The sequence below is a fragment of the Pongo pygmaeus genome, chromosome 4 (assembly GCF_028885625.2).
Source record: "Pongo pygmaeus isolate AG05252 chromosome 4, NHGRI_mPonPyg2-v2.0_pri, whole genome shotgun sequence".
Lineage (NCBI taxonomy): Eukaryota > Metazoa > Chordata > Mammalia > Primates > Hominidae > Pongo > Pongo pygmaeus.
Genome location: NC_072377.2, coordinates 113553606 through 113580777, shown reverse-complemented (window position 1 = coordinate 113580777; position 27172 = coordinate 113553606). Strand labels below are relative to the sequence as shown.

The window sequence follows — 27172 nt, the reverse complement described above, 5'->3', positions numbered from 1 at the left end:
CTGCCCTAGCAGAGGTTTTCCATGAGGGTGATGCCCCTGCAGCAAACTTCTGCCTGGGCATCAAGGTGTTTCCACACATCCTCTGAAATCTAGGCATAGGTTCCCAAACCTCAGTTCTTGACTTGTGTGCACTCACAGGTACAACACCACATGGAAGCTGCCAAGGCTTGGGGCTTGCACCCTCTGAAGCCATGGCCTGAGCTCTTTGTTGGCCCCTTTCAGTCACAGCTGGAGTGGCTGAGACACAGGGTACCAAGTCAGTAGACTGCACACAGCGTAGGCACCCTGGGCCTGGCCCAGGAAACCATTTTTTCCTCCTGGGCCTCCAGGCCTACGAATGGAAGAGGCTGCCATGAAGACATCTGACATGCCCTGGAGACATTTTCCAGATTAACATTTGGCTCCTTGTTACTTATGCATATTTCTGAAGCTGGTCAGAATTTCTCTTCAGGAAACGAGATTTTCTTTTCGATTGCACTGTCAGGCTGCAAAATTTCCAAACTTTTATGCTCTGCTTCCCTTATAAAACTGAATGCCTTTAACAGCACCCAAGTCACCTCTTGAATGCTTTGCTGCTTAGAAATTTCTTCCGTCAAATACCCTAAATCATCTCTTTCAGCTTCAAAGTTCCACAAATCTCTAGGGCAGGAGCAAAATGCTGCCAGTCTCTTTGCCAAAACATAACAAGAGTCACCCTTCTCCATCTGAGACCACCTCAGATGGAATCTCATCTCCATCTGAGACCACCTCAGTCTGGATTTCATTGTCCATACCATTATCAGCATTTTGGGCAAAGCCATTCAACAAGTCTCTAGGAAGTTCCACACTTTCCCACATTTTTCTGTCTTCTTCTGAGCCCTCCAAACTGTTTCCAACCTCGGTCTGTTACACAGTTCCAAAGTCACTTCCACATTTTCGGGTATCTTTTCAGCAATGCCCCACTCTACTGGTACCAATTCACTGTATTAGTCCGTTTTCACACTGCCGTAAAAATATACCTGAGATTGGACAACTTACAAAAGAAAGAGGTTTATTGGACTTACAGTTTCATGTGGCCTGGGAGGCCTCACAATCCTGGTGGAAGGTAAAAGTAATGTCCCACATGGTGGCAGACAAGAGAAGAGAGTTTGTGCAGGGAAACTCCCCTTTTTAAAACCAACAGACTTTGTGAGACTTATTCACTATCATGAGAACAACACAGGAAAGATCCACCCCCATGATTCAACCACCTCCCACCAGATCCCTCCTACAACACATGGGAATTCAAGATGAGATTTGGGTGGGGACACAGCCAAACCATATCAGAGTTTTCCAAAGTTCCTGTGAACATCTCATTTTCCAGCTTTTCCTTCTGAGGTAGGAGATCAGCAGGATTTGTTTTTTGAGCACTAGTCAATACCCCTGTCACTACTGCTCTTACCAGAGCAGGATCTGATAGAAAACAGAGTGCAGTAAAGAAGCCAGCTGAAACCAGCAAAGGGCAACAAAAGTGACCTCTAGCTGCCCACACAGTTCATTAGTATAAAGACACTCCTGCTGGGACCATAACAGTTTACAAATGCCATGACAACAAGCCATGGCAACGGCCTGAAAGTTACCTTATATGGATCTAAAAATTCCTCACCTCTAGAAAGTTCTAATAATATACCTCTTAATTAGCATATAAATAAAAGTGGGTATAAATACAGCTTCCAACAGCCCATATGCTGCTACTCTGGGCACACTGCCCATGGGTTACCACTGCTCTGCAAGGAGCAGTATCTCTGCTGCTGCTGTACACTGCCACTTCAATAAAAATTGCTGTCTAACACCAGCAGCTTGCCATCGAATTTTTCCCTGGGTGAAGCCAAGAACCTTCCTGGGCTAAGCCCCAGTTTTGGGGCCCCCTTGCCCTGCATCACTTTCAAGTGTTTGGTTAAGCTGTATTTGGCCCCAACTGTTTCTACTGCCTAAGACAGTGGCAAAGTTAATCAAAGTTTTTGTTTTTGACAAATGACCCCTGGGGAAAAGTCTTTGCACTGGGTGAGCCTGGAGTGAAATCAAATAAAGGCAGCCTTGTAAAATCTGCAGAACCACCAGATAGGTCAAATAATGACAGTTCTCTGGAAATTAGGCTCTTTAAAGGAGCTCCAACACCATTCCACTTCCCCTACTGGCTACCAGCCTGCTCGTTTTCACAATTGTGGGCTGTTGGTTTTCAAAGCTACAGTGGAGCTGGACATGTGGCTGTTAGAGTAGGGCAAGTCAAAATGACACAAAACTGGCTGTTCTTAGAGATTCAGCTGTTTGAACAAATACTCCCTGGATTGCTGCAAACCTTTGGTAAATTTTCAGAGTTCTAAAAAAGTTAGTCCTGACAATTTTGCCAGTGTTCTCATTGCTGAAGAGAATTTTCAGAGGTCCTTACACCTTCATTTTGGCTGACATCACTTTAAGGCTATGATTAGAACATAGATCCTCTCACTCCTTGACCAAGCCTTCTTCTATTTAAATTAGTGGTCATCAAACTTTACTTATATCAGAATTACCTGGAAGGCTTGTAAGAATACAGCTGGGCAACCTACCTAGAGTTTCTGATTCAAGTCTGAGGTCGAACCTGAGAATTTGCGTTTTATGTATTTATTTATTTTTTAGAGACAGTCTCACTCTGTCACCTAGGCTGGAGTGCAGTGGCGTGATCTCTGCTCACTACAGCCTCTGCCTCCTGGGTTCAAGGGATTCTCCTGCTTCAGCCTCCCGAATAGATGGGACTACAGGCATGTGCCACCACGCCCAGCTAATTTTTGTATTTTTGGGTACAGACAGGATTTCACTATGTTGGCCAGGCTGGTCTTGAACTCCTGACCTCAAGTGATCTGCCCACCTCGGCCTCCCAAAGTGCTGGGATTACAGGCATGGGCCACTACACCTTGCCAGAATTTGCATTTTTAAAAAGTTCCTAAGTAATGCTGATGCTGTTGGTGTAGGGATTATAATACACTTTAGGAACCACTGCAGTATATCATGTAGTACCTTCAATCCATTGCCTTAGGTAGTGCTTCCCAACCCTGGAATGAACAATAATACATATAAGCAAATAATACATACTATTATCTCTATATAGTAATACAATACATAACCTAATATGTATTCAGTACTTCATTGTAGGTACGATATGCTTTACATTGATTAGGTTATTTAATCTATACAACTCATGAATTGGTATTATTACTTTCCCATATTTATAATAAACTGGAAATCGAGGTCAGAGAACAAGGTAGATTGCCCACAGGCACACAGCTACAAATGCAGGAGCCAGTATGTGAATATGTCTGCTTGATTCTAGAGTACAGGCTTTTTCAGCCTCCATGCCAGTGTTTCTTATAGTAACACAGATCATTTACGATGCCTTGGTTAACTGTAGTTGGGACACGCATGCAGGATTAAAAACAATGACTCATATAGTGAGAAAGTGATTGCTATTCTGGCTCTATTTTTTCTATCCTTTGATGACATCATGATAAAAATACCATTTGAGTGCTGTATCTTTAAGGTGTGTCTAATGCTTGGTAGCTTGCCCTTTTAACAAAGAGAGTTGTCTTTAGACTGAGAGCCTTTGGTGGGCAACAGTTTCTAGCCACAATTTAAAAACATTGTTTTGCATTCATTTTTCTTACAGTTACTTTCAACTTATAATAGGTAATGCTAGTTTTCCATTTATAGTACTTTTATAAAGTCTCCTTCTTAAAGAAATTAAAGAAAATATACATTTATTTAAAGAAAAAAGGATAGTGAGTAGTATACACAGATACAGTATGAAAAAGGTTGAAATTTGGGAATCCCTGCCTTCCAGAAGAGGTTAATGTATCCAGTTGGGCCAATCTGGAACACCCTAAAGGGAAACTAGGGAAATGTAATTAAAATATGAATTTTGTTTTTTTTCAAAGAGGTACTTGGATGGTTAGAGTCAGAACTCCTACAGCAACACGTGTAAAGGCAGAGTAATATCAAGCAAGGAATGGTTTTTTGGTAAGAAACGTACTACAGGAGTGGGCTGGGATTCAGATTGGATTTCACAAAATGTCTGGCAAATTCTCGTAAACCTAAATTTCTACAGTAAATTTTGGATAATTTATTTCCACCAACAGCAAAAAAAATTAGTCTCAGTTCACTGGCAAGAGAGTCTGCAGTTGTTAAGAGGACAGCACAAGAAGTGGGGCTCTTAATTCGTGGGGGAGCGGTCGCGATGAATATATCCTGGGCATCGGGCGACGGGTCGGGGGTGGGGAATAAGAGAAGATAGCGGGACTGTAATCAGATAAGCGGACACGTTTCAAGACGAATAAAGAGAACATGTGCGGAACGAAGAAACAATTTTGTATCACTGACATAATTAACTAAACTGTTACCCAGGTTTAAATTAAGCAAGGTGTCCGGGGACTACAGCTGTTGTATTTATTTTGGTTGCATGTGATGGGAGCTGTTACTTCCCGTCTCGACAAACATCCTCAAAATGCAAGCTGGGAGGCTGTGGTCAGCCCAAGGCTATAGAGAGGAAAGGCAGGCCTCCTCTGAACCCCGACCCAGCAGAAGCGAGGGGTAAGGGTCAGCGCGGAGAGGGAGGGTGGAAAGCGCCATATAGTGCCCAGGGTCAGGGTGGGTAAACAAGCCCTTCCTCGTGTGATTTTTTTTCTCTCACCGATATCTGAATTGTAACTGAACTTTATGCCAGGAGACCTTAACCTTGTTAATCAGGTTTCCAGTCGAATCAGGATCGATTTTAATGCCTCCATTTTGGTTATTGCTGTTGGAATTTCCGAAAAAGCCTAACTGCGCCAGTCTTTCTGTTAGTTCTCCCCACCCCCCTCCCTTTCCCTGAGACCCCGCCCTTTTCTCTCAGCCCAAACCACAAAAGGCCGCGCAGTTTTAGCTCCTACACGGTGCTCCGCCCCCTCCCCAAACGTCGCAGTAATGCAGGGAAAGGAGGTGGGCTCGGCTGGGGCGGGGGACGGAGTCGGCTTCGTCTTTCCGCTCTTCAGCCAATTGGTGAACTCTCCCTGAGGCAGATGGGGGAGCGGGCTGTAAAGAAGGTCCAAGTATTTTTCCCTTTTTCTGCCACGTCCCAACCATTGACGTGAGCCCACTCCTCAGGTTCTGATTGGGCGTATGTATTGTCCCCCGGCAGAGGCCGTGTAAGCTGATTGGTCATCTCTGGTATGGGGGCGGGGCTTGCGTACTCTCCTCCTTCGCCTCCACCGCGGCGCAAGGGGCGGGACTCACCGCCACCGCCTCTGCTTCCGCCGCCGCCACCGCCGCCGCCGCCGCCACAGCCGCCAGCCGCTGCGCGTTCGGCGGGGGAGGAGTTGGAGGCGGAGAAGAAGGCGGTGGTGGCGGGTGGAGGTTCGAGCGCTGTTCTCGCTCCGGAGCCGCTGCACATTTCGGTGAGGGTTTTTTTTTTTTTTTCAGTCTGGCTTGTTCCGCTGTCGGGAGTGTGGGGGTCGGGGCGAGGAAATTGCTGCGTTCAGCTCCTCAGTTTCTCTGTCTGTAGCTTCGGAAGGAGCGGGGCCTGTCCCTGGCCTGCTGCGCCGGCCATGGTGGGTGGGGTTGATGGCTATGGGAGGCCTTCCTCGCCTCCTCGGCCCTGTCCAGCCCGGACCCGGGCCGCGCTCCTATCCGGGACGGTCGCCCCCGCCGCCCCGCGACGGATGACATTGGTTGGTATCGGGGTCTCCGCTGCCGCTCTTTCCTGCTGCCTCTTCTGCTGTCCTTGGTGACTTGGCCAAAGACCCCGCTGGCTTTCCCCTACACTCGCCACTGTCCAAGAGTTTGTCCCCCAACCAACACCTCACACCCACCTTCTGCGGTTTCCCGTCACCCCGCGTAGAGCGGAACCATCTTACGCCACAGGCCTGCAGCCCCCCTCCCCCGAGGAGCCTTCCGTTGCCGTCGTCGTTCTGCTGGGCGTCTGCATTTTCCCCAATTGTCAGTGAGGCTCGGCACGCAGACACCCAGCTTGAGCCGCAGCAGTCGCTCTACTCCCGAGATCAGCACCCTTCCGCCAGGGCTGCTCTCAGTTAGCGATGTCAGGCCAGAGCTCCTCTTGCAGATGCACCTTTAATTTGGCCTCCCTCAGATGACTGTTAATCATTTTGCGCACATTCAAAATGGTGAGCTTAAAAACGCTCAGACCAAGTTGAAGCAAAGGGAAGGTGGTAAATAGTCATTTTGCAGGGAGGAGAGTAATTTGAGAGTTCCTTCTCCGGACATTTAAAAAAAAAAAAAATTTACATCCGCATAGGCGCTTCTTTTGAGTCTGCTGGTTCTGTGAAGTTTAAAATTTTCATTACAGGCTTAATGTATTCTGTTTTATCATGAAATATTTGGTCACATTTCTTTAAAATGGCAGTCAGCTTTGCTGAAGGCTACAGATCATTTGAAGTGTATGTGAATAAACCTGAGGATAACAGTAATAAACGTTTAAACTGTATTTTTCAGTGTTGTAATTGTCTTTTGGGATTCATGTCATTTTTATATGAGATAACCACTTAATTTTAAAAATTCATTACAGACATGCAAGTTTGATGTACACTTCAACAATATAAATAACGGACTGTTAGGTAAAATTTAAATATTTCTTTTCATCCACCAGTCCCACTCCGGTGGAAAGTTGACAGTTTAGTGTTCGTTTTTCAAAATCCTCTTACAAATGCACTTCTAGACACATACACGTACACGTAAAGTTTTTTTTTTTTTTTGAGGGAGGCTATACCATATACCAAGCATATTTGCATACCGCTTGCTTATTGACTTAATTACATATCTTAAACATTTTTACTTTTTACATATAGGTCTCCCTAATACTTTTTAAAAGGCTAATTGGTATCTCATCAGTTTGAATGGGCTATAATTCTATTCCCTTTTTGAAAGACATTTAATTGCAGTTTCTTTTTGCTATCACAAATAATGATTTATAATGAAAATAACTTTCTATTTTATTGATCGATGTTTAATTACAAATTTTAACTCATCCTTGATTTTAAAAAATTAAACAGTATGGAAGAATGTTAGGTAAAAATTACCGCTTCCACTTCTAGTCCTGCTTGCATCTTGATTGTCAGCCACTGTTAACAATTCAGTAAACTTCCTCTATGTGTGATTATTTCTGGAACATGGGTTCCTAGAATGGAGTTGCTCAGTTAAAAGATTATGCATATTTTAAATTTTGGTAACCCTTTCTCCCTCTTTATTACTCTTGTTGAAAATATTCTTGAATGTTTGTTATGCATTTCTTCTTCTAGGTAAACTTTAGACTCAACTAAAAATCCTTAGCTATTTTGAATAAGGTTATATTGAAATTTTAGATTAATTTGGAAACAACTGATCTTTATAGTATTGAGTCTCTCTCCTCAGAAATATGGCCTCTCCATTTTATTCACATCTTGTTTTATATTCTTAGGGAAATTTTTATAGTTTTTTTTTTTTCTTCATACGTATAACATTCATTCCCAGTATTCCTATTTTATGGTTTGATTCGTGTGGTGGATGGAAACTTTCAGTAACATTTCTCTCTCTCTGTTTTCTCTGGTTATAGCAAAACTTGAGTTTTCCATCATGTATCAGATTATTTTATTGAGTTATCAGGAGATATTCACAGTTTTGTGGTTTCCTTTTCAGTTTTTATAACTTATGTGTTTTTCTCATTGTTTTTGCAATTATACATCTTATAAAATGTTGAGCACTGATAGATTAAAATCTAATAGCCCTGATAGCTAAAAACAAACATGGCATTGTTTCTGACTTTAAAGGGGAATGCTTCTAATGTTTTAGCATTGATTATGATGTTTGGTGAAGCTTTCTGGTAAAGCTGCTGATATTAAAATATTTCCTTCTAGTCTTGGCTTTCCAGGATGCTTATGTTGTTGTTTTTGACATTTTTAAAAACCATAAATGAGTTTTCTTATATATATATTTTTGACATCTTTTGAGGTGGGTATATGTGGGCATCACCAGTATTCCCTGGTTTATATTTTCCTGTGTGAGCACCCTCTTAGAAAATCAACCTTATTGAGGATAACTTAGATACAGTAAAATGTACTTATTTAAAATGTACAGTGTATTTTGTTTTGACAAATGTGTACTCTGTGACCACCACCACAGTCAAGAGTGGAATATTTTCATACCACAATTAAGATATAGAATATTTTCATCTCCCCCAAAGTTCCCTTTAGCAGTCAATCACAATTTCACCCTCAGGACTAGGAAAGCAGTCATCCTCTTTTTCTTGCTGTAAATTGGTATCAGTTTGTCTAGAATTTCATATAGGTGGAATGATGTAATACATACTCTTTTGTATCTGGCTTTTTCTCTTGGCATGTTTTTCAGGATTATCCATGTTTTTCTGTATTTAACGAGTTCTTATTTTATTGCTGAATAGAAGTCCTTGGTATTGATTTACTAGTTTGTTGACCATTCCACCTATTTACAGATGCTTGGATTGTTTCCAGTTTGGGGCTGTTATTAATAAATAACCTTCATTTATTGAACATTCCTTTATTCAGTGAACATTCATTTATTTTGAATTTTTGTGAACGTCTTTTTTTCTTGGTAAATACCTAGAGATGGAACTTGTTGGGTTGTATGATACATGGATGTTTATAAGAAACTGCCAAACTGTTTTCCAGAGTGGTTGTCACATTTTACATATCCATCAGCAGTGTATGACAGTTCCAGTTGCTCCACATCATCCTTAGCACTTGGTTATTTCAGTCTTTTAAATTTTAGTCCTTTTAGTGGGTATGTAGTAGTATCATACTGGAATTTTAATTTGCATTTACCAGATGACTAATGGTGCTGAGAATTTGTTCAAGTGTATGTCTTCCTTTGTGAAGTATCCGTTGACATTTTTTGCTCATTAAAAAAAAACAAACAAAAAAAATGGGTGGGCCGGGCGTGGTGGCTCACGCCTGTAATCCCAGCACTTTGGGAGGCCGAGGCAGGCAGATCTCGAGGTCAGGAGATCCAGACTATCCTGGCTAACACGGTGAAACCCCATCTCTACTAAAAATACAAAAAATTAGCCAGGTGTGGTGGTGGACGCCTGTAGTCCCAGCTATTCCGGAGGCTGAGGCAGGAGAATGGCGTGAACCCGGGAGGTGGAGCTTGCAGTGAGCTGAGATCGTGCCACTGCACTCCAGCCTCGGTGACACAGCGAGATTCCGTCTCAAAAAAAAAAAAAAAAAAGGGTGGTTTGTCTTATTGAGTTGTAAGCACTTTTTAATACATTCTTTATACAACTCATTTGACACACAGAGATACATAAACACACACACTGCAATCTGAAGCTTGTTTTTTTTTTATTTTCCTAACTTTAAAAGAAGAGCTTTTAATTGTGATGAATTCATCTTACCAACTTTTTCTTATGATTTGTGCTTCTGTGTTCTAAGAACTCTTTGCCTAATCCAAAGTTGTGCAGATTTACTCTTACGATTTTTCTATACGTTTTCTAGTTTTGGCTTTCATGTCAAGGCACATTATCCATTTTGGGTTAGTTTTTGTATATGGTGTGTAGTAAGGGTCAAGGCTCATTTTCTTTTCAAATGTATATATAGTTCTAGCACCATTTATTGGGACTACTTTCCTTTCCCTATTGAATTAACTTTGTCAAAAGTCAGTTGATCATATATGTAAATCTGTTGCTGTACTTTTCTCTTGATCTTTGTGCCTATAATTTTGCCAATACTGAGTTGTCATGGTTATTTTTACTTATAAGTGTTGAAATTAGGTAATATGAATCCTTGAACTTTATTCTTTTTCAAAATTGCCTTGGCTATTCTCACTTTACCATAAAGCTTTTAGAGGCTGCCTGTTGGTTTCTACAAAAAAACCTGAAGGGATTTTAATTTGGATTGTGTTGAATGCATAGATCAATTTAGGAAGAATCGACATCTTGAGTCTTCCAATTCGTGAATACAGGTTGTCTCCATTTGTGTAGGTCTTCTTTCATTTCCTTTGTCAGCATTTTGTAGTTGTAGCATGAAGATGTTGCTCATTTTGTTGGATTTATATCTAAGTATTTAATAATTGATACTATTATAAGTGGTAATTTTCTTAAATTTTAGTTTCCAGTTATTCACTGCTATATGTAAAAATACAGTTGGTTTTTGCATATGGACCTTGATGCTTGCAACCTTGCTAAATTCATTTATTCGAGTAAATTTTTTGTAGATTCTCTGGAATTGTCCTATGTAGACAATCATGTTATTTGCAAATATAGATCAGTTTTATTCTTTTTGAATTTGTATGTAACTCCTTCCACCTTTTCTTCTTATTAGACTGGCTAAGACCTCCAGTATGATGTTGAATAGCAGTGGTGAAAGCAGATATCCTTCTCTGTTCCTGATCTTAAGAAGAAAGCTTTGAATCTTTCATTATTGAATGTGATAGAGTGGTGCTATAGATTGAATGCTTATGTCCCTTCCAAAATTCATAGTGTTGAAACATAATCCCCATTGTGAGGGGGGTCTCAAGGAGGTGATTAGCTCATGAGGCTTCTGCCTTCATTAATGGATTCGTGTGCTTATAAAAGAGGTCCCAGAGAGCTCCTATCCCCTTATGCCATATGAGAACACAGTGAAAAAACTGCAGTCTGTGAACCAGGAAGTGGCCCTCACCAAACACTGAATCTACCAGTGCCTTGATTTTGGACTTCCCAGCCTCCAGAACTGTGAAAAATAAATTTCTTTTTTTTTAATTTTTATTTTTTCTTGACAAGAGTCTTGCTCTGTCGGCTAGGCTGGAGTGCAGTGGCACAGTCTCAGCTCGCTGCAACCTCGGTCTCCCAGGCTCAAGCAGTTCTGCCTCAGCCTCCCGAGTAGCTGGGATTGCGTGTGTCACCATGCCTGGCTAATTTTTGTATTTTTAGTAGAGACGGGGTTTTACCATGTTGGCCAGGCTGGTCTCGAACTCCTTACCTCAGGTAATCCGCCTGCCTCGGCCTCCCAAAGTGCTGGAATTACAGGCGTGAGCCACCGCATCCAGCCGAGAAATAAATTTCTGTTTATAAGCCACTTCAGTCTATGGGAGCTTGTTATAGGAGTCCTAATGGACTAAGACAAGTGGCCTTTTATCACATTGAGGATGTTCCCATTCTGTTCTTGGATTGCTGAGAGGTTTTTTTTTTTGTTGTTGTTTTTGAGATGGAGTCTTGCTCTGTTGCCCAGGCTGGAGTGCAATAGCACCATCTCAGCTCACTACAACCTCTGCCTCCTGGGTTCAAGTGATTATTCTGCCTCAGCCCCCTGAGTAGCTGAGATTACAGGTACACGCCACCAAGCCTGGCTCACTTTTTTGTATTTTTGTAGAAATGGGGTTTCACCATGTTGGCCAGGCTGGTCTTGAACTCCTGACCTCGTGATCCGCCCGCCTTGGCCCCCCAAAGTGTTGGGATTACAGGCATGAGCCACTGCGCCTGACGGAGAGTTTTTTTTTTTTTTTTTAATCATGAGTGGATGTTGATTTTAGTCAGGTATTATTACTGTATTTATTGAGATGATCATATGGTTTGTTTCTGTGTTAACGTGATGAATTACGTTAACTTATTTGTGAATGTTGAATCATCTTCCATTCTGTGGTTAAATCTTACTTGGTGATGGTGTATTATCCAGTATCATTTTTATAAATTGGTGAAATATTTTTTTTTTGTTTTGCATCTGTGTTCATGAAAGATACTTTTTCATGTAATGCTGGTTTCATAGAGTTGCGAAGTGTTTCTTCTTATATTTTTGAAAAAAATTTTATTAGGAGTAGTATTATTTGTTTTATAATTTTTTTTAGAGTTTGCATGTGAACTCTTCTGGTCCTAGAGTTTTCTTTGTTGGAAGGCTTCAAAGGATAAGTCCAATTATCCTTTAATAAATACAGGATTATTAGGGTTATTTATTTCTTCTTGAAAGCTTTCGGTCTTTGTATGAGTCACTTTCACTCACTAAGTGAGCGTTAGTAGTTTTTGTCTTTCAAGGCATTTGTCTTATTTCATTTATTCATTGTCATAAAGTTGTTTCTTAATTATTTTAATGCCTATAACATCTGTAGTGTTGTCTTTCCTTTTATTCTTGTTATTAGCAATGTGACCTCTCTTGTTTTTATTTGGTTCCAGGTTTATTTTATTAATCTTTTCAGAGTCAACTTTTTATTTGATTGCTTTTTTTTTTATTTTTAGTTTTATTGATTTCTGCTTCTTACTATTTCTTTCTGTATGCTTTGGGTTTAAATTCCTCTATGTTAATTTATTAAGGTGTAAGCTTAGGTCATTGACCTGAGACCTTTTTTCTTTTCCTTCCAAGCACTGCCTGAGGTGCTTACACAAATTCGATGCACTGATTTTTTTTAAAGTTCTTATGTCACTTCCACTTTGACCCATGAAGGTTGCTGTTTAATTTCCAAATATTTGGTGATTTTGCATGTCTTTTTCTTTGTATAATTTATTTTAAATTCTTTGATGTTTGTTTTATGACCAGCATATGGTTACTCTCAGTAAATGTTCCATGTACACTTCAAAATAATGTGTATTCTGCTGTTTAGCAGTGGAGTATTCTATATCAAGTTGATTGATGGTGCTTGTTAGGCCTTCTGTTTCCTTACTGAGTTTTTGTTTGTTTCATTGATCGTTGAGAGAAGAGTTGAAGTCTTGAAGTATAATGGTGAGTTTGTTTATTTCTCCTTTTCAGTTTTTGCATCATGTGTATTGAACCTCCTGTTAGGTGCATGTAAATTTAGGATTGTTAAAACTTTTTGATGAACGAACCCCTTTATCATTATGTAATGCCCTCTTTATCTCTGATAGTATTCCTCATTCCGAAGTCTACTTTATCTAATATTAATACTGCCTTTCCAGCCTCCTTTTAGTGTTTGTATATTATTTTCCATCCATTTAATCTGTCTTTTATTTAAAATGGGTTTGTTCTAGACAGCCTTTTTAAATTCATCTTGAAAAATCTGTTTTTAAATTTAAGTATTTAGACTATTTACATTTAATGTAATTTTGATGTAGTTGGATTTAAATATACAATCTTAATTGTTTTCTACTTATGTGCTCTCTAATCCCTGTTTTTGAGTGCATTTTATCTTCACCATTGGCTCACTACTTACACTTTTCCTCTCTTTTAAAAAGTTATTGGCTTCTCTGTGATTTATATTATACATCTCTAATAATAGACCATATGGAAGCAATATTATACCACATTTTATATAGTGTCAGAGCTCTACAACAGTATATTTGCAATGTATATTTACAATTTCTCCTTATCTTTTGTGCTATTACTGTTTTACCTTTTACAAATGCCATAAATGCATAATACCTTGTAATGTTTGTTTTATTCCTGTGCTGTCTAGTATGGTAGTCATTAGCTAGTGTAGCTATTTAAATTTGAATTTAAAGTAGTTAGTATAAGTTAAATTAAAATTCATTTTCTCTGTTATAGTGACCTCTTTTCCAGTGCGTATTCTTTCTGCATGAAGAACTTCCTTTCACATTTCTTGGACTTCAGTTCTACTGGTAACAAAGTTCCAAAGATTGTTTCACAAATACTTTGTTTCACTTTTTCTTTTGAAAGATTTTGCTGGATATAAATGTATTGTTCACAGTGTTTTTCTAGTATTAAGGATGCTATTTATTATCTTTTGACTTGCACAGTTTCAAATAAGAATTTGGCTGTGATTCTTATTTAGTCCCTTTTTTCTGCTGTCAGTATCAAATATGTTTTATCAGTGGTTTTTAAATTTTATTTTATTTGTGTTTTTTTTGAGACAAGGTCTCGCTTTGTTGCCCAAGCTGGAGTGCAGTGGTACAAGCTTGTCTCACTATAGCCTCGAGCTTCTAGACTCAAGCAATTCTCCCACCTTAGCCTCCAAAAATCCTGGGTTTGCAGGCCTGAGCCACTGTGCCCAGGCTGTCATTGGTGGTGGTAGTGGTTGTTTTTGAGACAGAGTCTCACTCTGTCGCCCACGTTGGAGTGCAGTGGCGCTGTCTCGGCCCACTGCAACCTCTACCTCCCTGGTTCGAGTGATTCTCATGCCTCAGCCTCCCAAGTAGCTGCGATCACAGGCTCCCGCCACCACGCCTGGCTAATTTTTGTATTTAACAGGGTTTCACCATGTTGGCCATGCTAGTCTCAAACTCCTGGCCTCAAGTGGTCTGCCCTCCTTGGCCTCCCGAAGTGCTGGGATTACAGGCATGTATCATTCGGTTTTTTTGTTGTTGTTGTTTTGTTTTTTGTTTTTGAGACAGAGTCTTGCTCTGTCTCCCAGGGTGGAGTGCAGTGGTGCCATCTCGGCTCACTGGAAGCTCCGCCTCCCAGGTTCATGCCGTTCTGCTGCCTCAGCCTCCTGAGTAGCTGGGGCTACAGGCACCCGCCACCACGCCTGGCTAATTTTTTTTTGTATTTTTTTAGTAGAGACGGGGTTTTACCGTGTTAGCCAGGATGGTCTCGATCTCCTGACCTCGTGATCCACCCGCCTCTGCCTCCCTAAGTGCTGGGATTACAGGTGTGAGCCACCATGCCTGGCCATATCATTCGTTTTTTATAGCAGGTTGAAGATGTTACATCTTGGGATATGTGTACATTTTTGTGTGTTTTGTATTTATACTGCTTTTGTAGGGGGGAATCACTGAGCTTCTTGGGATTTATGATCTTTTAAATAATGTATGAAAAATTCACAGCATCTTTCTCTTCTAATGTTTCCACTGCCCACTGCACCCCCCCGCCCGTCCCTTCCCTCCCCCCACTGGTTTGCTCTCTTTTTGTGGGATTCCAGTTAAACTCATGGCAGCTCATTTAATGCAGTCCACAATTCTTGGAGGCTCTGTTTTGGTTTTTGTTGCTGTTGTTGTTTTTTAACATGTGTTTCTTTTCACTTAAATCACTTTTTATCTAGGCTTGGATCATTTCTTTTGACTTATCTTTTTTTTTTTTTTTTTTGAGACAGTCTCAGTCCATTACCCAGACTGGAGTGCAGTGGTGTGATCTTGGCTCACTGCAACCTCTGCCTCCCGACTTCAGGCGATTCTCCGTACCTCAGCCTCCTGAGTAGCTGGAATTATGGGCGTGCGCCACCACGTTTCACTAATTTCTTGTATTTTTAGTAGAGATGGGTATCACTATGTTGGTCAGGCTGATCTTGAACTCCTAACCTAAAGTGATCCACCCATCTTGGCCTCCCAAATTGCTGGGATTACAGGCATGAGCCACCGAGCCTGGCCTGACTTACCTTGAGCTCACTAAAAGTTTCCTCCCCTAGTTTTTTAATGAGCCCATAGAATGCATTCTTCATTTCTGTTACTGTGTTTTCTATTTTTTGCATTTCCATTTTCATCTCTCCTGAAATTTCTCATGAGTTGATACATGTTTCTACCTTTGTGCTAGAGCCTTTAAAAGGATAATCATAGTTATTTTAATTTTCTTCTCTGATAATTCTGTTAATTGCTTTATCTGGTTCTGTTGCTGTCTCTTGATAAAGAGGGTTTTTTCCTCCTCAGCTTTTTTGTCTTGTAATTTTTGACTGAATGGCAGACTTTATATGCAGAACAGTAGAGATTGTGGCAAATAATTCTTATGTCTGGATATAAGTCTGCTTCTGCATCTGCTAGGCTTTTAGTGTGGTGTGGGATTGATTCAATCTAATTCGTGATTGAGTTGGGTTTGGATTTTGTTTCTGTGGTGCATGGTGCTTAGTGTTACCTTGTGCTTAGTGTGACAGCTGAAGTGCCTGATTTTTCTAAGTGTTCCTACTTCACAGCTTTCTCTGTGTGCCCATACCTCAGCGGAGAAGTTTCTCCACACACTGTCATTATCCCCAGCAGTAGATTGTTGTTTCTTGATGCTGACTAGCTTGGAGATGGAGGGAGAGTTTTCTCTGTCTTCCTTATCTGTACTCAGTGTTACAGAAGCCCTGTGTCTCTTGTTTTTGGGTATTGGCCAATGATGCTGTACCTTCTCTCCATGGTAGCCAAACTCTGCCTCATATCTTTTTTTTTTTTTGGAGACAGAGTTGCACTCTTGTCACCCAGGCTGGAGTGCGTTAGCGTGATCTCGGCTCACTGCAACCTCCGCCACGCAGGTTAAAGTGATTCTCCTGCCTCAGCCTCCCAAGTAGCTGGGATTACAGCCATGTGCCACCACGCCCAGCTAATTTTGTATTTTTAGTAGAGATGGGGTTTCACCATGTTGGCCAGGCTCATCTGGAACTCCTGACCTCAGGTGATCCTCCCACCTTGGCCTCCCAAAGTGCTGGGATTACAAGCCTGAGCCCTGCACCCGGCCCCATATCTTTGATAGGTTTTGTGCAGGGGAGATTTTCTGCTCCTTCCCCTGTGGCAGCAAATCTTCAATGTACTGGTATAGGAGCCTGGACTATAAACTGTTTCCTAACTCTGCTCTAGGAGTAAAGGTCTTTTTCTTTTCTTTTTTTTTAAATTATACTTTAAGTTCTAGGGTACACATGCACAATGTGCAGGTTTGTTACATATGTATACATGTGCCATGTTGGTGTGCTGCACCCATTAACTCGTCATTTACATTAGGTATGTCTCCTAATGCTGTCCCTCCCCCCACCCCACAACAGGCCCTGGTGATGTTCCGCTTCCTGTATCCAAGCGTTCTCATTGTTCAATTCCCACCTATGAGTGAGAACATGTGGTGTTTGGTTTTTTGTCCTTGCGATAGTTTGCTGAGAACTAGTGATGGTTTCCAGCTTCATCCATGTCCCCACAAAGGACATGAACTCATCCTTTTTTTATGGCTGCATAGTATTGCATGGTGTATATGTGCCACATTTTCTTAATCCAGTCTATCATTGATGGACATTTGGGTTGGTTCCAAGTCTATGCTATTGTGAATAGTGCCACAGTAAACATACGTGTCCATGTGTCTTTATAGCAGCGTGATTTATAATCCTTTGGGTATATACCTAGTAATGGGTTGGCTGGGTCAAATGGTATTTCTAATTGTAGATCCTTGAGGAATCACCACACTGTCTTCCACAATGGTTGAACTAGTATTCCTATTTCTCCACATCCTCTGCAGCACCTGTTGTTTCCTGACTTTTTAATGATCGCCATTCTGACTGGTGTGGAGATGGTATCTCATTGTGATTTTGATTTGCATTTCTCTGATGGCCAGTGATGATGAGCATTTTTTCATGTGTCTTTTGGCTGCATAAATGTCTTCTTTTGAGAAGTGTCTGTTCATATCCTTCACCCACTTTTTGATGGGGTTGTTTTTTTCTTGTAAGTTTGTTTGTGTTCTTTGTAGATTCTGGATATTAGCCCTTTGTCAGATTAGTAGATTCTTTTACTCATACCCTAGCAGCAATGGAGGACAGAGATTGCTGCCCTTCCCTAGTGGTTTAAAGTTGTTGTTGGCTGTTCACCGTGGCTCACGCCTGTAATCCCAGCATTTTGAGAGGCCACGCTGGGCAGATCATTTGAGATCAGGAGTTCAAGACCAGCCTGGCCAACATAGTGAAACCCTGTTTCTACTAAAAAAAAAACAAAAAATAGCTGGGCGTGGTGGCGGGCGCCTGTAATCCCAGCTACTTGGGTGGCTGAGGCAGGAGAATTGCTTGAACCTGAGAGGCAGAGGTTGCAGTGAGCCAAGATCACGCCACTGCCCTCCAGCCTGGGCAAGAGAACGAGACTGCGTCTCAAAAAATAAAATAAAAATAAAGTTGTTTCTTTTTTTTTTCTACTAGGAGAAGTGTTGAGGAAGGGTTTCATTCATTTCCCTTGTTGGCAGTCAATCCGTTTCACAACTGCAGTGGGAATGACACTCCAGCTTTCTATACCCTGTAGAAGTGGAACTCCTACAAATGGTGTATTTCTAAAATTAACTTTTTATAGCTGTTTACTGTAGTGACTTTTGTATCTTGATGTTACAGCTGTCTATCTTAATCTGTTCCTGCTGCTATAACAAAATACCTAAGACTGGGCAATTTATAAAGAAAATAAATTTATTTCTCACAATTCTAGAGCCTGGATGTTCCAAATCAAGGTGCCAGTGGGTTTAGTGTTTGGTGAGGGCTGCTGTCTGCTTCCAGTATGGTACCTGTTGCTTGTCTTTACACAGCAGAAAATGAAAGAGCGAAAAGGGCTAAGTAGTTTCCCCCAGCCTTTTTATAAGGTACTAGTCCATTCATGAGGGCAGAGCCCTTATGACTTAATCACTTTTCAAAAGACCCCACCTTTTAATACCACTGCAATGTGGATTAAGAATTTTGGAAGATGGCACAAACATTCAAACCATAGCACTGACAATATCACTAAATTTTCTTGTATGTCTCAATTTTTTCTTTTATGTTTCTTTTCACTTTCTTTAATAGACTTTTAGTTTTACTTTTTACGAATTTTATTTCTACATTCCTAGTTTTGTTGGTATCGGTTATTTTCCTCCCCCACCCCTCCCCCCCCCGCCTTTTTTTTTTTTTTTTTTTTGGTCTTGCGATGGTTAGAACTTTACATGTTAGGCCGGGTGTGGTGCTCATCCCCGTAATCCCAGCACTTTGGGAGGTCGAGGCAGGTGGATCACGAGGTCAGGAGTTCAAGACTAGCCTGACCAACATGGTGAAACCCCGTCTCTACTAAAAATACAAAATATAGCCAGACGTGATGGCGCATGCCTGTAATCCCAGCTATTCAGGAGGCTGAGGCAGGAGAATTGCTTGAACCTGGGAGGCAGAGGTTGCAGTGAGCTGAGATTGCGCCTCTGCACTCTAGCCTGGGCCACAGAGTGAGACTCTGTCTCACAAAAAAAAAAAACAAAAAAAAAAAACTAAAGAACTTTACATGTTAAGTAGAAGTAAATGATTGGTATTTTAAGAAGAAAATGATACTGACATTTCACCATTCAGTATAAGTTTGCCGTACCTTTTGGGCTCATTAGTTTTATAAGGCTTAGTAAATTCTTATCCATTTTTGGTTTCTTGAGAGTTCTTTTAAACTTTAATGAATGTTGAATTTCATTGAATGCTTTTTCTCCATCCACTGAAATGTTTACTAATGAAAATAGAAGTAATCATATCTAATGATGAGTCTGTTTTGCAATAGACTCGGTATATACTGTTTTCAAATATATTGCTGTAATGGCTTGCTAATATCTCAGACTTTTTGTTTCTTTATCACAGGAGTTGGCATCTAATTTTTTATTTTTGTAACTTGTCTGCTTGTCTGGCCATTTCTTTCTTTCTTTTTTTTTTTTGAGATAGAGTTTTGCTCTTCTTGCCCAAGCTGGAGTGCAGTGGCGTAATCTCGGCTCACTGCAATCTCTGCCTTCTGGGTTCAAGTGATTCTCCTGCCTCAGCCTCCCGAGTAGCTGGGATTACAGGCATGTGCCTCCACACCCAGCTAATTTTTTGTATTTTTAGTAGAAATGGGGTTTCACCATGTTAGTCAGGCTGGTCTTGAACTCCTGACCTCATGTGATCTGCTGGCCTCGGCCTCCCAAAGTGCTGGGATTACAGGCATGAGCCTTGTCTGGCTAGTTCATGAAGATTTTACTCTGTTCTTAAAATGAGCTACAAGTCTTTAAAACAAGCTTATGAAATCCTTTTCTGTTCTCTGGACAAACAGGTTTAGCACTGGAATTATCTATTTGTATATTTGGATAGAAATTTCTATTAAGACCTGTGGGCCTATTGTTTTCCTTGTGGGAAGATTTTTATTCCCTCCCCCGAAGTCAGGGCCTTACTCTGTCGCCCAGGCTGGAGGGCAGTGGCACAATCACGGCTTACTTCAGCCTCCACCTCCCAGGCTCACATGACCTCCCACCTCAGCCTCGCATGTAGCTGGGACTACAGGCACATGCCACCATGCCTGTCTAATTTTTATATTTTTTATAGAGATGGGTTTTCACCATGTTGCTCAGGCTGGTCTTGAGCTCCTGGGCTCAAACTATCCACCTTCTTCAGTCTCCCAAAGTGCTGGAATTGCAGGCATGAGCCACTGGGCCCAGCCTAGTGCTGTCCTTTTAAGTTACACTTTTAGTGGCCCTTATTTTTATGATTTACACATTAAAGAAACATTCATCTGGTAATCTTAATATCTGAAGTCTTCATAGGCATTTTCCATTTCCTTTTATTTTGTTAATTCTTGTCAATGTTATTTCTCATGTATGTTATACTTTTTATTGTGAGTTCATATTCTTTGAAATTTTACATGTGAGAATTCTGACCTGGGTTGAAAGTGAGGTGACTTTCAACTGGGAGGAATTAGCTTTGCTTCTGCCAGGTACTTGGAACACTGCTCCCTAAGACTTAACAGTATTCTCACTTTCTGGCTTGTTGGCTCATACAGATAGTATGAATTGCAGCCACAAATCTAATGAGGTTGAGTTGTGGCTTTGAATTGTTAGGCGAGATATTCCTCCTCTTTTCTACCATTCACCCCCTACCCAGAGTTAAGACATTTTTATTTGCTTTGAGTTGTGAGGTTTAAAAAAAAAAATTTTATCTGCCATACTGTTAGAAACAGAAATTGAGAAGTTGAATTTTCATGAGATCTTGTTTTATACATGTGTTTCTTATTCTCTAATGTTTATCTGTGTGGTTAGAAGAAGGATCTCATGTCCTAGGTTTCCCAGGATAATTCCACTTCACACCTTCTATTTTTGTCTGATAATTAATTGCATGTTTTTGCATTCTGAAGTGTCTTAGCCCAGTTTTCAGTGGTCCATAAAAACCTGTTGCTAACAAAGTGATTAAACATTTTTCTGCCAATTACAAAGGAGCACAAGTGTGTGAAAGAAAAGTTGGAAAACAAAAAATGGAAGGCATAAAAATCACTCATAGACCCAAACTGAAATACAACTTTAACACTTGAATATATTTTCTTCCAGTGACTTTAAAACTTTTTATTGCAGTGTGCTTATACAAATGTGTGTAATTTCAGTAAATTACCACAGACTGAAGTCAATATAAACACCAACCAAGTCAAGAACTAGCATGTGGCTGGGCATGGCGGCTCACATCTGTAATCCCAGCACTTTGGGAGGCCGAGGCAGGTGGATCACTTAAGGTCAGGAGTTTGAGATCAGCCTGGCCAACATGGTGAAACCCTATCTCTACTAAAAATACAAAAATTATCCAGGCATGGTGGCGGGTACCTATAATCCCAGCTACTCAGGAGGCTGAGGCAGGAGAATTGCTTGAACCCAGGAGGCGGATGTTGCAGTGAGCCAAGATTGCGCCACTGCACACCAGCCTGGGCAACAGAGTGAGACTCTGTCTCCAAAAAAAAAAAAAAAAAGAAAAGAATTAGAATGTTACTAGGACATCCTTCTGCTATAATACCTTAGTCTTTTTGTCTTCAGCATTTTGTCATCCTCCTCTCTAGAAAAGGTAATTATTCTCTCTTGGTATGTAACACCACAGATTAATTTTGCTTGTTTTTGAACTTTTATAAAAATGGAACATACAGCATGAATTTTTTTGTATTTGGCTGTTTTTCATTTCATTCATTTTTGTGAGATCCATTTGTGTTTGTAATATTCCTGTTGTGGGTAGCTATAGTTCGTTTTTGTTGTATAGTATTCTGCCTACAAATATATTCTGTTATATTCACCCATTTTGCTGTTGAACATTTGGGTTGCTTACAGTTTGGAATTATTATGGACATTGCTTCTATGAACATTTTTTTAAATTTCTTTATTTTTTTAGAGATGGGGTCTTGCTTTGTTGCCCAGGCTAGAATGCAGTGCCAGGATGATAGCTCACTGCAGCCTCGAACTCCTGGGCTAGGGCATTCACCCTCAACAGCCTGCCATATAAGTGGGACTGTAGCTAAACATTTTTATATGTCTTGGTATGCATTTGTAAGATGGACTGCTTGACCATATCATATGCATATGTTCAGGTTTACTAGGTGCTTCCAGAAAGTTTTCCGAGATGAATGCAGAGATGTATATTTACAGCTGTAATATGAAAATTGCCTAACATCCAGTTGCTTAACATCCACACCAACATTTGATATGGTTAATATTTTAATTTTCATCTCTGGTGTGTAATGGTAACTTGTTCTAATTTATGACTTCAGCCAGTTTATGAAATTGATACCTTTTCATATGTTTCTTAGCCATTTGGGTAACCTTTTCTGGAGTGTGTCTCAGCAGGTTATCACATTTCTTTTGGATTATCTTATGCTTTTTTATATTTAAGAGTATGTTATATATTCTATATGAGAGCACTTTGATACTTGTATGTAATATACATTTCTTTTCTCATTTGTGGCTTTCCTTTTCAGTCTCTGAATGGTATCATTTCATGAATGGAAATTTTAAATTCCATTTTGCAGTTCATTGGCCCCTTATTTCTTTAGGAAATTTTAGTTTTTGTTCCCTGCTTTAAAAAATCTTTCTTTACTCCAACATTATAAAGATTTCTCCTTTCTTTGGATTTACCGTTTTGCCTTGTACGTTTAGATCTACAGTGCTTTTGGAATTGAGTTTTGCGTTTTGTGGGAAACAGGCCGGATTTCGTTTCTGCATCAGTATCCAATTAATCTAGTGTGTTCAGTGAAAAAACATATCTTGTCCCTAGAGCTCTGTAATGTAGCATTGTCATAAGTCAATTGTATGTAATGTGTATCTGTTTCGGGACTCTGTTCCTGTGTTGGTCCTATATGATACTAGCCACATGTGGCTGTTGAAGATTAAAATTAATATAGGCTTGAACACGGCAGAATTTCATCATCACAGAAAGTTCTATTGTTTGACGCTTTTTTTTTTTTTTTTTTTAGATGGAGTCTTGCTCTGTTGCCCAGGCCGGAGTGCATTGGGGCAGTCTCGGCTCACTGCAACCTCCACCTCCCGGGTTCAAGTGATTCTCCTGCCTCAGCCTCCCGAGTAGCTGGGACTACAGGTGTGCACCACCATGCGCGGCAAATTTTTGTATTTTTAGTAGAGACAGGGTTTCACCATACTGGCCAGGCTGGTCTCCACCTCCTGGCCTCAAGTGATCCACCTGCCTCGGCTTCCCAAACTGCTGAGATTTCAGGCATGAGCCACCATGCCCGGTCTGTTTGACACTTTTTCTATCCTATTCCATTGATATATTTGTCTGCCTATTTCCTAACAAGCCTCTTATTATCATAGGTTTTTAAGGTTTGTCTTCTGAAAGAGTTACCTCTTTGTACCTTGTTCTTTTTAATGATAACTTTGGTTATTCTTGGCCATTTACAGTCCTATTTACATTGTAGAATCACCTTGTCAATTTTCCCCAAAAAAAAAGTCTGCTGGGATTTCATTAGGATTACATTTAACCCATAGATTATTTAAGGAGAATTGAAATTCATAAAACTGAATCTTCCAAGCCAATGAGTATGGGATTTTCTTCACTTAGTTATGTCTTCTAAAATTTCTGTGAGTAATATTCTTCATCTTTCATTGGTTTTATTTCTAGGGATTTGATGTTTATGGTTGCTCTTGTAAACGATATCCTTTTAAGGTAATATTAGTAATAAATTTAGTTTTCTAGTTATGTGTTGGAATGTGATAATACATTTTTATATTGACTTTGTATCTGTCAACCATCTAAAATTTATCACTATAGAACTTTACTTGTAGGTACTTTCTTCCTTTTTTTTCATATATAATCATGTTATCTGTGAATAATGAGATTTCTCCTTCCTTTCCAATTCTTAAACTTTTTATTTTCTCTCATTTTTAATTCACTGACAAGCACACTCACTTCGTAGGTGTTTGAGTATGTGTGTATTCAGCTCAGATGACATGGACTTCTTAATGGAAACTGTGGAAGCCAGGAAACAATAGGGGTACATCTTTATAGTGCTCCAAAAAAGAAAAAAAAGGCATCTAATGTAGAATACTATTCTCATTTGAATATCCTTCAAAAACAAAGACAGTTTTAGACAGAAGCAGAGAGGGAAGTTGTCACCAGCAGACTCATAACAAATGTTAAAATATGTTATTTAGGCTAAAGGAACATCAGACAGTTGGAGGCATAGAAATGGAATAAGTAGACATTTTCAGAAAGGGATGTTGAAGATTATTGGGTATTTGAAACAGTCTTGATAATGTTTGGTGGGGCTTACATGTAGGGTGAGCTATATGAAGATAACAACCATGGACATGGAGGAGTTAAACTGTTATGTGAGTTTCTTGCCTTTTTTGGGACCTGGTAAAAGAACTACAGACAGTGCTCAACTGGTTTCGTTTATGATTTTTCAACTTTACAATGGGTTTAGTAGGGTCTTAAATGCATTTTCAACTTAATGATATTTTCATTTTACAGTGGATTTGTCAGGGCATAACCCCATTGTAAGTCCAGGAGCATCTGTAATTTTAAGTAGACAGTAAGAGTGTAGGTTACACTTTGATATAAGGACAAGCTGAAATGGACTTGCCCAAACATAAACCAAAACCAGACTTCTATGATGTTAAGACAATCTACTTGCAATATAATTGCCTGCCAAAAGAAAACTTAAAATACTCATTAGAGAAAGGTAAGTTATTTAGAGCTTCTAGGAAATATTATCCAGCATACATCAAGGATACATTTTGTAATTTCTAGGAAAACCACTAAGATAATGATATCTTAAAGGATGTATCAAAAAAGCTAGCAGATGAAGTGGAATAATAAAAAAATTATAATTACCAAGGAATTCAAGAAAGGAGGAATAAAGGAACAAAGGACAGGTGAGATGATTGAAAATAATAGCAAGATGGTAGATTTAAACCAGACTACATTGGTAATTATGTTAAATGTGAATGGATTAAATATTCTAACAAAAAGAGAAAGATTATCAGACATTATATATAAGTGAGTAAGACCTACCTGTATTCTGTTTATAAGAAAAGCACTTTACAAGTAAAGGCACAGGTAAAATGAAAAGATGGAATCAATATTGTTGCAAATACCAAAAGAAAGCTGATGTGGCTATATTAATACCAGCCAAAATAGACTTAAGGAGAGAAGTGTTATGAGAGATAAGAGAAAAAAAAATCATGGTAAGTGGGCCAATTTATCAAGAAGACATAATTCTAAATACGTTTTCACATAGTAACACAGCTTCCAAATATGTAAGACAGAAGCTAAAATAGCTAAAAGAAAGGTAGATCTGTATTCCTAACTGGAGATTTTAAATACATTCAAAGTAACTGGTAGAACAATAAGATTAAAAAAAGTATTAGTAAAGGAATAGGAAATTTGAATGGTATGATTAATCAGCTTAACCTAATTGACATTTATAGAACATTATGTTCAACAACTGAAGGTTTTACATTATTTTTAAGTGCATATGGGACATTTGCAAAAATATTCTGGGTCATAAAGTAGTATCATTAATCTTCAAAGAATTTAAATCATACAATGCATGTTTTCTGATCACTGTAGAATTCTATTACAACCCAATAACAACAACAAAAAAATAGGCTGCAAATATTTGGAAATTAAGCAAGACACTTCTGAGTAGCCTGTGGGTGAAAAACAAAGTCATTGTGGAAATTAGAAAACATTTTAACTGAAAAATAATAAAAATAATACATATCAGAACTTTTGGAATACAGCTGAAGCAATGCTTAGAGGTAACTTTATGCTTTAGATGTATAAATTAGTAAAGAACAAAGGTTAACAATCAGTAGTCTAAGCTCTTATCTCAAGGGAGCAATGAATTAAACCCAAGGAAGTAAAAAGAAGGAAATAGTATAAAAGAAGAAATCAATGAAACAGGAAAGTTTTACAGTCAATTAGTTAAGAAAACTTTTAAAAAATGAAAACCTGTAATGACCTGATTAAGAAAAATGAGAGAAAACACAAATTACTAGTAACAGGGATGAAAAAAAGAGACATCACTACAGATCCTCTCTATATTAAATTGTTAATGAAAGGGAATTATGTACAACTTGATAATACATTTGACACCTTGAATGAAAGATCATAATCCCTGAAAAACACAGTTTACTCAGCTGACATATAAAGAAATAGAAAATCTGAGTTGTTCTGTGTCTATTAAGGTAGTTGAATTTATCAAAAACCTTTCCACAAAGAAAATCCTAGACCCGATGGCTTCACTGGCAAATCAGCCTCACATTTAAGTAAGATATAATCCTGGGTTTACACAGACTTTTCTAGAGAACAAGAAGAAGATAGAAAGATTTATTTGCATATTTTATGACTTTAGTATAATCTTGATAGGAAAACCTGACAAAAGCATGACAAGACCATTTTAAGCCAATATTTCTCATGAACATAGATAAAAGAATAATCTAATGAGATATAAAAGGGTTAATGTATTGTGACCAACATGGATTTGTTTGGGGAATGTAAAATAGCTTTCTAATAACATTTGTCATAGTTTGTCATAAATGCATTTTGTCATAAAGTTTGTAGTTGTTAATTTATATCTCAGTTGTGATAATAGGTGTAAATTATCAAAATTCCGTGTGTCTAAGGAATTCATTCACTAAAAGGAAATGCAGGGTAGGTAATTATAGAAGACTGATTTAAGAGGAATTTTAAATGTTTTTAGGGCATTTTAGAGGCATATATGTAAATATAAATATGAGAGAATAAAAAATAAATATTCTAATGGACTTGGAAGAGTAACCAAGACTTCTCCTTCAAGTGAGGATCAAATTGTATTTGATTCTCAACCTTTTTTTTCTAGAAAAGATACTTTAAAAGTGAGTTATTTGTGGCTCCCAGCAGATGAGTCATAAGGGTGTAGATTCACGCTATCAGTTGAAACCCTTCTTCTGGAAGTTTAGCTGATTTTTCTCTCCTTGTGCCTAAATCTTCATTTTAATTTACATTGTTTGTATTTATTACCTGTGGCAGGATAAGAGAATAACTTCTTGTCCTGCAGTGGACATAGCAACTCAGAAATTTATCATCACACAGTCTCTATGGGTTCGAAATTCAGGAGCAGCCTGGTTGCTGATTTTGGTTCAAGGCTCTCAAGAGGTTGCAGTCAAATGTAGGCTGGGACTGCAGTCATCTGAAGGGTGATGCACTAGGGCTGAGATACCTGCTTTTCAGGTTGCTCATCCATGTGGCTGTTGCCGGAAGACCTTAGTTTTTTGTGGATTTTGTCAGGAACAGTCAGTATTTCACCATGTGGGCTTTCCATGGGTCTACTTGAGTGATATCATGATGTGACAGCTGGTTTCTTCCAGAAAGAGTGAGCAGGGAA

The 27172-nt window shown here is 39.3% G+C and overlaps 1 protein-coding gene and 1 long non-coding RNA gene across 6 annotated transcripts in view; one reads left to right on the top strand and one right to left on the bottom strand.

Annotated features, from left to right (window-relative positions):
* LOC134739602 (uncharacterized) overlaps positions 1-1160 on the bottom strand; it is a 45539-nt gene extending 44379 nt beyond the window's left edge. Inside the window, exon 1 of the long non-coding RNA XR_010126431.1 lies at positions 1044-1160. This is a non-coding gene — a long non-coding RNA (uncharacterized LOC134739602). The remainder of the gene's footprint in view (positions 1-1043) is intronic.
* A 4118-nt stretch (positions 1161-5278) lies between these two features.
* The window catches only part of PJA2 (praja ring finger ubiquitin ligase 2), a 71072-nt gene continuing 49178 nt past the window's right edge, over positions 5279-27172 (top strand). For 2 of the 5 annotated variants that reach the window (XM_054489932.2, XM_054489933.2), the window contains exons 1-2: positions 5292-5420; positions 22760-22881. The gene's annotated coding sequence lies outside the window, so the exon portion shown is untranslated. Of the gene's footprint in view, positions 5421-13456; positions 13532-22759; positions 22882-27172 lie in introns of those variants that run through there. The other 3 variants (XM_063665122.1, XM_054489934.2, XM_063665123.1) reach the window with 3 other exon arrangements.